Below are 16,849 nucleotides of genomic sequence, written 5' to 3' on the forward strand. Positions count from 1 at the left end.
TACTTCAATAATACCTAAATGATAAATACCTTCTATTTAACTCAAATAAAACAATCTGGTATTAGGTATAGATGTATTTACTCAAAAACCTATTTCTATGATAATTTAGTCACGAAATCCAAATGTTTAGACCTATCTATAGATTATATCCGCTTGTTTGGATCATACAAGTCTAGATAGTATTTTTTAAAATTTTAAATATGGTATTTTTTTATTAAACCCATTATGCACTACAGACATTTTGCGTACAATTTACTTTGCTAACATACACTCTCATATTTGTTACGGAATAAAGATTTATGAGGGAACAAGTAATTGTAACTATAATCTAATTTTATATTTACAAATGAATGCTACAAGATGAAACCTTAACCTGGATTAATACTGTTTAAATTTTTTCCGAAAATAGGAGATGAAAAATAGTGGAAAAAAGGCACTACGACTTATTTGCGTTGTGCACCACGAATATTATGTAGAAAAAATTTCGAAATTTCGTACATACAGCTTAAGAAGTTAAGACTAAATATTTTTCATAGTTTAGAAATTTTAAAACGTGAACTAATACTGTATTTCCTTAATATTGTTGTTGGAAGACGGCAATTGCTAAAATACTGTGCGCGTAAACTAATTCATTCACCTCATGGTGGTCATCTAAGTCGATTATTGGACAAACTAAAAGTCTTACGAAAAAATGTTTGGAACAAAAATTGAAGAACATCTTATTATCTATACTTTTCTCGCTGAAAGTTTTCATCTGACCAAAAAATAAAAAAAATCCTCGCTCACTTACTTTTTCATGTTTACATTGAACAACCTTTTCATATTTTCCATTATTAAACATTAATCATCTGCACGAACTAAATTGTATTTATATAGTATTAAACATCAGTTTAAGCAGAATTTAAATATGTAAATTTCATCCTCTCACTATTTTTATTACAATTTAGACGAACGTGCAAAGCGACAGGGAACGCACCACTTCGAATAATCTCGCCAACATCGGAAACTCTCTTCCAGCATGTGTGTGTGTAATGGGTGCGTGTGTGTGCGTACGTTATCGCTTCCTGCACAGACTGTACCCATTGTCACTTGGAGTTATGAAACTTGGTGTTATGAACCCTTGGAGTTTTGAAACTTGGACTTGTGGTCCTTGCAAATCTGTACGTTTGGAGTTCTGAAATTTTGTATTTTAATTTACTTGGTTTTATTTTAACTTGGACTTATGAATCTTGGAGTTATGAACGCTTGGAGTTATGAAACTTGGTCTTATGATATTTTGGTTTTAATTTACTTGGACATAATTTTACTTGGAGTTATGAAATGTTGTATTTAAAAGTACTTGGAGTTATGAAAACTTGGAGTTATGAACCTCACCCTTGTTATCCACTGTTCACGTTGCGTACAGTCTGGGTTTCACTGTTAAATTTAACTATCGCTGCAGATCAATTCTGGAACCAGTAAATAGGTTTTTATAACAAAAGATAGCTAAAATAAAACACGCACGGGTCCGCCATTGTTCACGTTATAAAGCTGTTTACGGTCGGTTTCCGTACGGGACTAGATTACATTTCGGGGTTTAAACATCGAATTGCGTGGAGTCAAAACTATAAAAAACCAATCAATATTTTAAACATTTGTTTCATTACGGTTGTTGTATCATAAAAACAATTAAAAAGAGTTGACTTATTTGGTTAATTGTTTGATTTGGTAAGTTATGTTGATCGTAAAGTAGGACGTATGTCATAGAAAAATACTTTTGTAAGATAATACGAAATTGTGGTTTTTACTTTATTTTTTCCAGGATTATCGAACGCTTAAAGAAACAACCAAACTAACTATTTTCCTGTAAGTTTTACTTGTGAATTATAAAGATGAAAACGGTATCAATCATCTGCAGAGCCAATGCAAACAAAATAGTGTGATCCATGCACCCAGTAAACAATTCAATATAATGACCTTTACTTTTTGTGCTGTTTTGCTACTGAATATCATACAATATGTACATGGACGACGTTTTACATTGTATAAACATAACAACAACACGTTCATCTTGTGATAGCGCCTATGCTAATGCACCAGTGTCATACGCAATTTTCTTCGCTGCATTACAATAACCGTAAACTCTCGGTGTAAACAACAACGTTTGACACAAACAACAGCCTGTGTGTCATCTCGAGTTGTGCATATTTTCCAAGGTGTGTCGTAAATGCCAATTCAACTGTATTGTAAATAATTTTTACAACAATCGCCAATTCCTGAGCAAATAACAATTTGCTTAAAATCTAGCTATACGTTTGTGATGGTTAATACTATCGCTTTACTGGGAGTATTGTTAATGCCTAATCATCAGTTTTGTTTGCAATTTTCTCTGCTGCATTATAATAATCGTGGTGAAACACTGTTACATGTGAAATACGGATTTCTTATTAGACATTTTGAAAGCTTTTTGAAAGTTTTACAAGTGTTATAATTTCTAACCTAAACAAATTAGCACAAATTCATTCCCATTAAGTAAATAATCTTTGCTAAAATTAACAGTTTAATGGCAAAGGCGCGTATAAAAACCATCGACGATGATAAAAACTAAAGATTACCTCTTTTACCATATAATTGCAATGATCACGACGTTCAAATCAGCTGATCTAGGCAATGAATGTATTCATTGATTAAGGTAAACGACCCTCTACCGACTAATATTTAAATGAATCAGCGTATGTTTAATCATTCGCCATCTGAAACCCACCCAATATCTTTCTTTACTTGTATTATTGTTATTATTATTATTATTATTTTACTTTATTGGCAGATAATTTAAATGATCCTCAAAGTTTCTCCAAACGTTTTGACATTAGCCGACGTGATTATACGAAGCACACAGCAAACGTATACATCTATTATTTCAATATATTGCACAATTAATACTTGTATTTTTTGACACACATTACTTGGTATTAGTGAAAAATTCAATTAAATGCGGAGGAAAAAAGTGGAGCTTACACGTTATGTCAGCTTTGGTCAGATCTTCTCAGCTTTAATTATTAACTACGTCATGAGTTGGCTAGGATTTAACATTATTGTTGGACATTAACACCCCTTGATTATAAGTTATAAAGCCTAACTGTAAACAGTTTAGAGCTTTTATTTGAACCAATTTTTACTAATAATGTTAGTCGGAAGCGTTCAGCATTGATATACCCCGGTAACTTGGTTACGCAAATATGTTCGGGTAAGAAGTATTTTGCGAACTCTGATTCTTCTACGAAATTAATGATGAGGCTTAACAAATGTCAACGCACGACCTCAGTTCGTGACCTATTATATAACCTTAAACATTTTTTGTTGTTGATGTGAGCCACCGACAGATTGTACTGGACTTAATTAATGATTCCTGGCGAATACTTGGACTTTTTTTACCAAGTCAAACTGATGGAAATTCATCTGAGAGCTAGTTACAGTTAAAACCATCAAATTATACCGTTAGCTCTGAATATTTTCTCCATATCAAGGCTTAAATTGTATGTATTCCTTCTATGCTAGACGTTGATCGATGCAAATAGTCAAGTTTACCGTTACATATTGGTCCCCACTAAGGTAATATTTCAATATGGATGGATCGAGCTAGTTGGAGTGGTTTTCTATGTTTTATTTACATTACAGAGATACCTATACTTCAATATGCACAATTTTTCTCTTTGGTTTTGTATATTTCAGACTAAAGGTTCAATTAAATGGAGTCATTGACAACGTTAATTGTTTTGTTGCCGTTAATGTTAAAATAGTAGTAAGTATAAAGTTGATCTCTAAGCTATCAAATAGTATATTTCATCACTCAGGCCTAAAGTAAATCTTTTTGACCCGAGGTCAAGTTTTACGATCGAGGTGAAGCCGAGGTCGGAAAATGAGTGAGGGATAAAAAGTCCATTTTTCCCGTGAGGTGAACTATATTTTTCGTCATATTGCATAATTAATTAATTAACAAACAAAGCTAGAAAACGGAACAATGTTTATATAAATATAACCTCCCAAAACGACTTCCAGCTATTTTTCAATTCTGCTAATGCAAATAAGCAGCTGTTTAGTAAGTGATACAATCATTTCGTCTATTACGATTGTTTATAGTACATTATACCATCGATATGTCGAGCAATCGACAACAATATGCTAAATCCTTGCCTAATAAATCAATCGATAAATAATTTGGATCGATACGGTTGCCACAATCGAAATTTACAACTGTTTACAACAGCTGATTTTTACTCCCTAGATAGAAAAAATGTTACTTTAGACCCGCAACGCATGCATTAAAAATGGCTGTTTTTTGCTGCAGTATGACGAAAAAACTGCTCTAGCAAGCGAAACGTGTTTCGAATACCGATATTTATTTATTATATGGCACTAAAGACTTGCGATAACCTTAATGCAACATAGTATTTATAAATTGTTCTCTACTTTCAATAACTCATACTCCCTTATGCGCTAGCTCCTCCCCATACTACCCACATTTGTAATCTTTTTACTAAAATCTGTTTACTTTATGTTTTTGATCTATGATGACAGGGTTGTGTACTCCTCCCCCTCTTATTATAGAAGTGAATTCATACTGTAAATTTGGTGTACTTTTGATCAACTTTATTCTTGTATACGATAAGGATAAAGTAAAACCAACCTTGGTAGTTATAGTTAGTTTTAGTTTCAGTCTTTTAATTTTTAACTATTGTTTGCTCTTTTTACAGGTGAGCGAAATGCCATCCAGTGTTCCTTATTAACAGTGGCGTTACTGTATTGAGGTGTGTATATTAATTAACTTACATTTTGTAGTAAGAACTTTTAAAAACTTCTTCATTACACGTTAAATGTTTAAACTTTATCTTTACAATGTTTAACCTATATAATTGCTTATATTTAACGTTCAACATTTTAAACTATAATAGATAACTTGTGAAGATTTGCATGACTAACTTGGAATAAAACCTCCTAAAATTGGCAGCATGGTGGCTATGAACTGGTTCATTGTCTGTTTTCATGTTTTGAAAAGCTTTACGTAAGGTAGAAATGTATACCACTAGACTAACTTAAATATTGTGAGATTCTATAAGATATTTGCTCGCTCCTCTTAACAAACCTAATATCCGTTTTGTAGACTCTTCTTACAACAGAGGTCAACTTTGTATTAATATATCTAAACATTTCTTTCCACAAATATGCATATTTCAAACCTTGTATTCTTTGGTGTGTAAGCATATTATTGATGTCCTTACGTATTGACTAAATTAAACGTCTCACTTTCCACTTCAGATTTTTAATCGCTTTATCGTTTGTGTTTAACAAACTTCCCTGATCACCTGTCGTCGCCTCAAGCTGGTTCAATTCACGTTGTTGATTGTTTGTTCTGTGAGCGACCCTAAGTTGTGTTGACGTGTGTGTTAGCACTATGCTAATAAATGCTAATATACATCTGTCTCTAAAGTGATATGTGCGCAGCTGCCCATGCTTTCCTGTGTTTGTGCTTTAAATGCGACCATACTTAATTATATTTACCGTTATTATTTTAACAAACTATAATTTGTTTACGATTGTCCATCAAACGGTTGGAAAGTCAGGGATAGTTTTGAAATAGCTTTTTAAATACTAGCCATGGCCATTAGGAATTCAATAATAATTTAAAGTAAATTAAAATTCAACCTATTATTTCGTAAAATTTTTATCTTAACCACAGCACACAAAAAATCTGTCAAAGAGGTTCACAATGATAAATACACCATTGTACCATACATTGTACCAAATGCGCGTTTTGCTGTTGTAGCAATAGGTTGTGACATAGGCGCTGCATTGTGATAAGTTAAACGTGTTTAAGTAATAAAATAGCGATAATGTAAAATTGGTAGAATAAAAGATAAGTTAGATTCTAAAACCATTAACTAAAATTTAAAAAGCTTTGCAGGAAATTATAGAGAGCTTAAACATGCTCAATTGAAAGGTGATACTATACTGTATTGTAGGACTTCTTCTGTGACGTTTCCTTTCTAAGTTCCGTTCTAGCATCTTTGTATTCCTAGACCGGACTGAACCTAGGTACCTATTATATTTGCGGTTAGATTAGACAGAACACTAATCTCATCTATATAACTACCTAAAGGAGGGTGGCAAATTGACTAGACTAAAGAATCGCCTAGTGAATGAGATTCCGGGTGTCCGCCGTGGACGCCGGTAGCCAGTTTGATGTTATAATCCAGTCCCCAACACCTGGACACCACTTTTTGCTGCTCAATTTATTCCTTGACAGGGTTTAAACAAATGTCCCTCTCTGGTTTTGTATTAAGCCCTATAAGGGGTAGGGAGCGTGTTCTGTGTTATTAATACCGGTGCTGTATGAGTGAATACGATTACTCTAGGATTAGTTTGTGTTTGTTATGTTGGTCTTGCTGGCTATATTTCAATTGTTTGGTAGGTATTGGGTGGATATGTTTAAGTCCGGCTGCCTAAATGCCTTATAATAGCAATAAATAAAAAAATTAGAGTAGTAAATTACTTAAAAATTAAAGTTTCTAACATCACATTTTAATATCAATGAGTTAACGCTAATTACGTTCCTTTGTCAACAGTATGCTTTTGAAAAGTATTTTAAGTTGTTTTTTTCATCAAAATATTTCTATTTTCTAAATCTCTGTTTACTGTTACTTACTGTTAATTACTTCCATTGTCAAACGAAATTTGGACCACCGTTCCCTATCCTAACCTAGTTACGCTTTCATTTTTCCATTAAAATGACGGCAAAATTCTTAAAAGGTTTTATTAAACTAATGACTTTTGAATTGTTTTTTTTTTTTAATAATAACTCTAAAGAACCACTTAATCTATCATAAAACAAGCAACCACCAAAATTTTAATATGTTATAAAACTATTCTGTGCGCCACTATACCTTTTTTTAAATACAGAATTTTAATTGTTGATTAAATACGTACAACCAAACGTGTACTTGATTAGTAATTATAATTTTCATTAATTGGAGATGTGTATTTTCCAACGAAAATCGTTTAATTCGTATGCTACAAAGTAAATTTTAGCGTTCAATGTGCAATCCACTGTTTTACAGTAAATAAACAAAGTAACTATAAACAGAATGCATTTTATGAATATATTTTAAAACCTTACTTAAGGGATTTATTTTAATAGTCCTTTAAAACAATTGAGGAGGTAGCTGCAACAAGGGCCTATAGTGCGTAACTAAGTTTTGAGATAATGAATATAGAAAGTTTTACCAATGTTTATGTTTTCATTTTAAAAAACACCATATTTGAAAACTTTTGTATAACAATCCTCAGTTTTTAATTAAAAACAAAATCATAACAATCTACTTCTTTCTTAAACATATGTTTTTACTTTTAAGAAAATAATAGAGTATGTTATAAGCCCTTCTTGGAGAGAACCGTTTTCTGGTGTTCTATGCAAAAAGGGCTTATGCGTTCACCCACTGTAGCCTACTGAAATGCAATAGAGTTACTTCATTCAATAAAGGAGTAAATGATAAAAATCGAGGAATATTAATGCTATTTTATTATACATTCAATAGTTAATAGCTAAAAATACAAATATTAGGCTAGAATGGTTAGCATACAATGGTTAAGAATGGTTAAGTTACAAAACTTCATCATGAGAAATATTAGGCCTAATGATATCTCATCACAAATTCAATCTTTTACAGATACAAATACAAACATTAGGCTGATACATTATAGCCTAACTTGTGTAGAAAAAAACTCCATTTATAAGCAGTCCTCATCAGCAATATCATCTGGATCGGATTCCGAGTCCTGGTCGTTATTCTCTGTAACCTCCTCCTCTGCAGCCTCATTATTCTCTGCAGCCTCATTGTTCTCTGCAGCCTCATTGTTCTCTGCAACCTGGTTGGTCTCTGGTCGTTGTTCATTTGCAAAGAAGTCTTCGTAGAATTGACGCTCTTCAGGTAGCAGATTGGGAAAAAGATCTCGCACATCTTTCATCTTTGCTGCTTTTAGGGGGATTCGCGAAGATTTTGCAATGGTCAGTTCACTAATAGCTCCTAACATGTATTTGAACGGTTCATAGATCATTTCATAAGATTTTGAAACTGCGAGTGTCCCGCAGGGTTTGTATTTGATTATTGAATATTTTTGAATTCCAAAAGTATTGCCCTTACTCTTAGGAACTTTCTCAAAGTATGGTGCTAGAGCAGACGTCCAATCGTACATGATGGACGTGTCATTCACCAACACGAATGGGGAAGGATTTTGCCTGCAGGTCAAAATCTTGTCTAGGTAAGGTTGTGGTACATGTATCTCTTCGGTCTTCTTAAGGCTTGACTTGAAAATGCCAAAATTTCTGTCGCACTGTCCAAAACTGTGCCCCCGTACAGGGAAGAGCTGGATGACTTCAACGCCTATTGCTTTAGCTAAATAGGAACAAAACTTCAACATAGTCGCGTTTTTATTTTGTCCACCTGTAGCATCTGATAACAACACAATTTTCTTTAGATTAGGAAAATCTTCTTGCCGTTTGGTAATAAAATCAAACAAGAAAGATGCAACGCTGTCAGGTCCTTTCTTAGATTGTGACTCGAGAAATGTGTACATAGCTGAATTGGAATCATTGTGACAGTGAATGTTGAACATGTACAACCACAAAAGTCTTTTATAAAACTGTTTTGTAACAGTCAATTTGGGAAGAGGTAAGTTCTGAGCGTAGTCAAACTCAAGCACTAGTACTTCTTCATTGTCTTTTGCGTTCGCAATAAAGTCAGCCTTTAACTTTGCAGCCTTATCAGCTTTCTTCTTGTGCAAAGTATATTTCATTTTGCAAGCATCATTAGGGTTCACAGTTAGTTTGATCTCACATTCTTTGCAAAAATCACAGGTGTCACTCTTTGGTTTTTTAAAAGTAAAGTTCGTCTCTCTAAAAAACTTAAAATAAGTCTTATACTTCATTTCCAGCGTGCTACCAGTTTTTCCCTTGAAGAAATCTTTGAAAGCTTCATAAATGTCCTTTATGGAGAGTTCTGAATTTGAAAAATACAGTCTGTTAGACTTGTCTCGACCATAATGACTTGGGCGGTGAGGAATACTTCTTAGATGTTCCATTGCGAGCTCCCATATAGTAGGTTCAAATTTTCTTTGATTCCCATGTTTTCCTCTTTTTTCGCAAAAGGAATCCCCTTCTCTAACTTTCTTTTGTATACACCTGATTCTTTTTACGGAAATTTTCAGTATACTCAAAAGGAACGCTCGGCATATTTCTACCTCACGTCCTGAGCTTTTGAGTTTGTAGGTCCAGGTGAAATTTCTTTCCTTGGTAACATTTACTGTGCTCCTTTTCCGATCTTGGTCATCTTTTATGGCCATGCAGCCAGCAACAAAGGTGTCTTGAGACTCTTTGGTATTACAAGAGTAGAATAGCTGAAAGGTGTCTTTTTGTTCAGAATGGTTAAAGTTCTTAAAACACTCATTACCACAACATTTTTTCACTAATGTAAATGATTTACCTGGTACTTCTTTCTTGGTGCTTATACTAACATATTTCTGTCCACTCAGTCTCTTCATTTTCACTATTGATCTTTTCCATTTGTCTTTATCCAAGGGTTTGTATTTCGCACCTTTTTTAACATTATTGTCTAGCACACTTCCACGGTCACTTACACTCATTTTAAAAGTAAACTAGATTTAAAACATACTAAAATCTCATAACTGTTAGTAAAATAAATCTAAAACAGCTAACTAGACCAAATGAGGTTATATTTACTGTGTCATAATACAGAACAGATTTTCTCTGCAAGAAGGGCCTATAACAGAGATTACTAAAACATCTGTTGTAGCACCAAAAACATAGATATTGAAGAAAAAAATCACAGACCTCTAGATTAAAGTATGGAGAAGCCGTTTTTATGTTCTCCCAAAGAAGGGCCTATGGGCCTATAAGCCCTTCTTGCAGCTACCTCCTCAATTATAGTACAAATAATTATATTGTGATTGGAAAAATTTGCGTAAAAAATAATCTGACTCTATTTTGCATCAAAGCATTAATATTGACTTTTCACTTTTACGCAAGTTATAAATAGTTTATTATATAGACATACGTATTGTTTGCTTTGTAATTATGTGCAGACACTTGACACGTGCTAAAACGGACAGAAATAACATGTTTCCAACACTAGTGCAACTTTGCTATGTTTATTCTTCGTGTTATTTCTGTACGTTTACATGTTACATTTTATCCGTTGCATAGGGTTTTAGTATATTCATGTTTTATGGTAGTATTTTGACATGTTGTACCTCGTTACGTTCTTTACTCGATGATTACAAAATGTTATGATTATGGCGTATTTTATTTTTAAGCGCATCACATTTTATAGTACTGTAAATTTGTAAGAAAAGATAAAAAAGTATTTTTAATTTTTGTATTTCTTTGTTAAGAGGTTGAATGGATGTTAAAACTATGTGTCGTGTATTAGAGGCGCATCCATGCCGCCGTCGGCTAAGATAATGGATGCGTATTTTTACTCCTAATGTTATTTTATTTAGAATCTTTTACCGTCCCCAAAAACTAGGCAAAAAGTGTCTTTTGCATAAAAAATTATGTTATTGATTATGTGTTGATGTATTATTTTATTCGTTGAATAAAAAACAACACTAGAGATAACTCACTCCTTAAACGCGTTTATCGTCTTATGTACATATTGTTTTTTCAGGTCATGATCTTGTGTGTGACCCAAAATATTTTTTTTTTTAACCATCAACAAATTTAGTTTTTTTTTTTTACTTATAAGAGTAAGTTTAATTATTTCAGTGTTTTTATGAGCATTTGCTGAGACCTAGGTGTTATATTTAGTTTAGTTAGTTGTTTTTTTCTCGTTTTTTTACCAATATGTGTTTGTTTTTTGACGTTTATTATTTCTCCTTTATTTTCTTATTTTTAAAATGTCTACACTTCCGTAGTTGTGATGATGCATTAATTATTAGTTCATCTATACGTTATATTGGTTCAGCGTACATTAATTATTTATCATCGTTTCGTTTTACTACGTAGATATATATTTTTAAGATACGTGAAGTTGAATAAGTTTTTATTGGTCCAAAAAGTTAGTAGATCTTATAAAAGGGACACCTAATTATTATTAACATTTTAATCTTTGTTATTTGTTTATCATAGACTTGTTTCATAAACATATTTCAAATCATGTGGACATTCGATTACTTTGAAGGATTGTTGGCTTCGACGTGGCTCTTATAATCAATGGTTATAAATATTACAGAATGCCTTGTAGCTACACAATATGGAAATAATAAATAATTTCGAACGCAACACAATCTTTTGTCATCTGTTCTGGAATATTTGCCAAATTAATGTTTATTTAGAACATTATTTGTGTTATAACTACTGTTAAGTATAGAGGTGATAAATCGTTACGAACGCAATCTTCTACCATGTTTGCTGCAATATTTTGCAATTAAACATTCTTACAGAATACAGAAGATATATTAAAATTGTTGTGTTCGAAAACTTTGACGGGCACAAAATGCAAAAGGAATAATCTTCTAGCACAGCACAATCATCTTATCCATTTCTTTAAAATGTTCATGATCAAATGCTATTTTTACAGGGTCAAAAGGTGTACATGTAATTTTTTTCTTAGATGATTTTGGACGTCAGATAATACTGAGATAAAACATATGCATAAGTCTACACGTTACTCATGAACAAATAGCATCATATTTCAGTATTTTTTTTTTGTAAAAATATATATAAAATATTCGTACTAACCTGTTACTGGCGTGTGTCGCGGCTTGGCGGGAAAGCGGTGAGCGTGAACCCATCTTCTGGCGGGGCGCGGGCACTGTGCACCTCGACGACTCGCCTACACTTTATAAACACAAGTCAACAAAGTAACCCCCACCCCCGTACGGCGCGCGCTCATGTTGGCGGGGGGCGGGGATACGGCCAGTTCGCGCGCGCCCTTCTGTCAGGGACGACGTGTATGTGTCCCATTCGTGGTGCTGTGCAGTGTTTTTTTTTCTGTGCTAATATTTGAAGTGATCTGTGAAGTGCGAAGATGTTTGTGACGAGTGAAAGGTGTTTTAGCTAAGGGTTTATGTGATCGTAAAACCAACTTGCTGTGTGGGAATGCATTTTTGTTTGGTTTAATTTTCGATGATTAATTACATAATTTAATTAATTATATGCATTCAAAAAAAGGAGGATTACATGGGTTGCTAAAAAAGGCAAATTTAGTGAATAACGACTTATTTTTTAAATAAGATGGAGAGAAAATAATTCAATGTACTTATTTATTTTATTCAATTAGGCTATTAGCTTAGTATTTTGATTTTATTTCTTAGGTGTGATATATTTCCTATACATGTATTTTATACTCCAGTGTGCTTAAAAATTAGTTAACGTTAATATTAAACTGAAATTGTTTTTTTGAAAATTACAAAAAAATCTACTCGCCCAAAATTAATTGATTTTCTTGTCAAAATGTTTGTCTTTAATTTACAAGCTAAACTCGTGAAATAATCGACGTGATGTTTGTTTTGTTTTCTACTTGTTTTACCTCATCAGTTATTGTTTCGCCAATTTTGTGAAAAATTAGCGCTTTACTTGCTTATTATTCAATTAGTAGAGTGATGCTGAGATGTTTTCGAAATCGTCGTTAAGTATTTTTAGTAGTGAAACTGATACAAGTACATTCTGGTCCGGGGTTTCAGTAATTATTTAAATATGTATGGCTTTTGTATAACGTACGGTCGACGCGTATGCATTTTATACAGAAATGTTCATACTAATTACTTCGATTTAAATTTGCAAGTTATATGTCTTACAACAAAGTCAGTATAAGCTGTGCAAATATCAAAGAATCAAATGACATGAACATACATCGGGAAATGTGGAATTTATTTAAGAATTTTCAACATATTTCGAAATAAGTAATAAATTAAAATAAAATAATTTACTGTCCATAAACATATATTATACAATGCTTCTTATTAATTCTTATTCAATATTATTATGTAGGAATGTTTTATTGCGTAGTACAGTATATCCGTGATAGGTACGCGATAGCAAACGCTAAATATTACATTCAGCTGAATGTAAAGAATTGCTCACGTATTATGGACCGTTTTCTTTTCCACTGTTCACCCAACAAAGAACGACAGTAGGTCAGGCTGGGTCCCTTGAATGGACAAAAACGCCCTCGCCGCTTGTCTTGGGTTAGTCTTGCCCTTTTGCCCCATATGTAGCGTATCTCTCCGTGTGTGGGAGAGATAGAGGGAGAGAGAGTGAGAGAGGGAAAGACGTTTTTCAGTTTTGTCCCCCAGGGCCCTGTTAGCGAGGCTACCCTCCCGGGCTCTGAACTGAGTGAAGGCTCGGCCAGTCTTGCTAAGCTTGCATGAACATATTTTCCTCAGAGCTTTTCTGTTTAATCCAATAAACTTTTTTTAATTTTTATATTTTAGTTATAGAACAGATTTTATTGTTACCTATATCTCTTGAAATGGAGCACACAAATCACAATTTCATAAGATATTACCTCTTTAATTTATTGTTGGAAATACCTGATATAATTCACGTATATAAAGTATAATCTGATATTTACCTACTTGAATTTAAATCTCCTAACGATCACCAATGATATGTTCTATGCAAATGCAACTAGATTATTTACTTGTTTGCTACTAATTAATCATTTCACATTAGCCTAGTCAAAACTAAGGTGTATTGAACATAAATAAAACAATTGGTGGTCATTTAATTTAAATCATGTGATTATTTACTATAGAAAGATGTTCAGATATGAGAAATGTACGAGTTTCGACCGAATAATAGCAAGAGGCTGACTATTTGTTTATAAATAAATAGGTATTTATTTAGCGAGCGTTTTTTAGATACAATAGTTGTACTTTTCAAAACAACTCTTTTCAAAATAAACATGGCATACAAAATTAATACAACATGATATTATTAGAATATTATGCTACGCCTTTTAAATTTGTTATGTTGTTTTGTTGTACCTCTATAGTTTATGAATGTCTTTATTTATACTATCAAATCTTGTTTAGTAAATTCTTGGTTTGATGCATTAGGAATTTGGTTACGTGGTCATAAATGAAATTGAGACTTGGACTTTTTATCTTCTCGCGTCACCGCGCTAAGTAATGATTTTCGTACAGTATTCATTACTTAAGCATCTTCATAATCGTTTGTTACTAAATAAATCTTATGAAAATTCAATTAAAAAAATTACGTCACAAACCTTTATACTTGTTTAAATCAAATACACCGAAATACATAAACATCAAAAACCGAGACAAAGTAAACAAAACAGTCATAGTATTTTAAAAATATATTCATTTGAAATGTGATGTAAAAGATTAAAGCAAACCGTATTTACATTTTGTTTAATCTGACGCCGGCGCTGATGAGTTAAAAATGTTTTGTCAAAGAGAACTTTGCGTAAATGATGAAAAGCGTCAATGCGAGAGTGCAAATACTGTGTGATCGGCCAACGGGCGTATATGCTGGGAGTGGTGCGATTATACAGTAGTCTGTTGGAACAATGGGATAAACGCTCCTAGCTTAACTAGCCAGCATTGATTTTAAATACTTTATCGTGATATTTCGTTATTTCCAATAGTGTTGGACAGTGTAATATTTAAAATTTTCTTTCGCCACAAACATGTCTCTGGTTAGCGAGCCTCCCTGTAGTGTTAGAAGAGAGCTCTCTAATTCAATAGAAGAACTAAGAATGCAATGGAGATGGGTATCACAATTATAAAACTGTAACTGGAATAGAATGAATCCAAATGTAAGGTTACTACAAAATTTGTGTAGGTTTTGACGATTTCATTGTAAACATGATAATAAATATATTCTTGTCTTGTTCTTCTTACTATTTTTCCAAATTTACGGAAAATAATTAAAATATAAACCTAATTACACTTTAAAAGATTTGCAAAAACTGTTTTGTAACCCTACAACTGTGCGTTTTACAAATTGGCAAAATAATGTGTTTGTTATCATAATTAATTACAAAGAGTAGGCTTATATACAAATTTTATCAAATACTGTGCATAAAATTAATTGGCCCGTTACCATGATAAATTTGAATTTATCACATTTATTAAAATTAACTCAACTGATATAAACCTAATAAAATTTCACCCAACTATGTGATTTAAATACAATTGCTGAACTGTATGCTACAAATATTTAATTGATAAATCCCGATGTATAATTAATTTATTTATTGTGAATAAGTAGGTAACGTTACTATGATGTGCAATCTAGTACTAACATTACCAACAAAAATCTATACTTACTGTATCTACCCCCATATTTTACTGTTGTACTGATGCATAAATTTTTTACAACGATTTTCACCAATAAAAACCAAAATTTAATATTACAATGCACGCTTCCTTGGTATATCCTTGATTTTTGGAAATGTGGTAATAATATGCAGTTACATATTAAATTAAAGTGACGTTCCTTTTCAAATGTGTTAAATTATTAATTAAACTGCCAATCAAATACTGATTTAAACCAATTAGATGTTTCGTAAATACAAATTCTCCAATTATCAATAATTACCTGCCATCATCTGGGAAGTTTTAATCCCATTTTAGTTAAGTTTATATATCAATAATTTTGCAAATCAATAAATTGGTTCTGATTTTTGAAAATAATAATTGCCAAGGAAATTGATAAAAACACTATTTAAATTAAGCCCAAAGGAGTTTTTGTTATACATTGGTGGTTATATTGTGTCATGTTCAGTTATATTATTTAAAGTTATTATTTAGCAAACTGCGTTTAACCTACTACTTTTTGGTATGCTGTATTTTCAAATATTTCTAAATAATGAAAAGTTCTACCTCAACGGAACGTTGAATAAAATAAGCCACACCAATCCGTTTTAGATATTTCTAAATATACTTCGTGATTTGTCATTTAACACCGTATCGCCTAACTATTTATACGTTGCAATTAATAACCTTTAAATACATCACATTAATCAGCCAGTAAGTCACGAATGTGGGTCGTGCAATGCTATTGATCTAAACTATATCAAAGCTCTGTTAGAATCGCAACGTATGTTGATTAACATTGGCTCACGGCATGATGCGACCTTTTAACCTTTTAAATGCCCTGGCTGTTCGTTTGAATACACCTGGATGATGAGTGTGTTTTATGTGAATTTAATTGCTATGAAACTATGATGGACGATTTGAGCGTGGAGAACACTTCTGTATGGGATATGTGTAGCATCCTTTAACATGTTTCACTTTTATCAATGTCAATATTAGGATAGGTTTAAGTAAAACGTGTGGAATTAGTTTTGCGTTAGTTTATTTGTCGCGATATGACATCATCAAGTGTGGACAAAATTCATTTAAGCTCAATTTGTTCGTCGTAATTTTTATATTTTTTTTTTTTAAATGCAAACCCTACTGCTGCAAAATATTTTATGTAAGATCATAATCGTTTAAGTAGTTTCGTTAGAATCGTTATTGATACATAGTTCGAAAAAGTTTTTGACAGGAACATTGCCAAATGCTTACTTTTTTTAAAGTTTGCCAAAAATGATAGGGGCAAATTATTTATCGTAATATATTATTTATGTTAATTAAGTAAAATTTGTATTTAATAACATCGTAAGTTTTTGATATTTATATGTTTAGACTAAAAAGTAAATTAATATTTTGATAACACATGAATTGGACACAAATTACTGTAATCCAATGAGACAATGGAAAATTTATCAAACAAAACAAATTAAGTAAATGAATGTTATTATTTGTTCTCTTTATTCTGCAATAT

General features: G+C 32.2%; 1 protein-coding gene and 1 long non-coding RNA gene across 9 annotated transcripts in view; one reads left to right on the forward strand and one right to left on the reverse strand.

Annotated features, from left to right (window-relative positions):
* LOC129002313 (uncharacterized) overlaps positions 1-11,856 on the reverse strand; it is a 74,879-nt gene extending 63,023 nt beyond the window's left edge. Inside the window, exon 1 of the long non-coding RNA XR_008491567.1 lies at positions 11,792-11,856. This is a non-coding gene — a long non-coding RNA (uncharacterized LOC129002313). The remainder of the gene's footprint in view (positions 1-11,791) is intronic.
* LOC129002312 (tyrosine-protein phosphatase Lar-like) overlaps positions 1-16,849 on the forward strand; it is a 679,394-nt gene that overhangs the window by 320,464 nt on the left and 342,081 nt on the right. The window contains exon 1 of one of the 8 annotated variants that reach the window (XM_054430014.1): positions 12,010-12,100. The exons of the other annotated variants lie outside the window; for them this stretch is intronic. The gene's annotated coding sequence lies outside the window, so the exon portion shown is untranslated. Of the gene's footprint in view, positions 1-12,009; positions 12,101-16,849 lie in introns of those variants that run through there. 8 annotated transcript variants of the gene reach the window in all.

The sequence above is a fragment of the Macrosteles quadrilineatus genome, unplaced genomic scaffold, assembly GCF_028750875.1.
Source record: "Macrosteles quadrilineatus isolate MER2022 unplaced genomic scaffold, UCM_ALF_1.0 Scaffold_9__3_contigs__length_116548681, whole genome shotgun sequence".
In the NCBI taxonomy this organism is placed as follows: Eukaryota; Metazoa; Arthropoda; class Insecta; order Hemiptera; family Cicadellidae; genus Macrosteles; species Macrosteles quadrilineatus.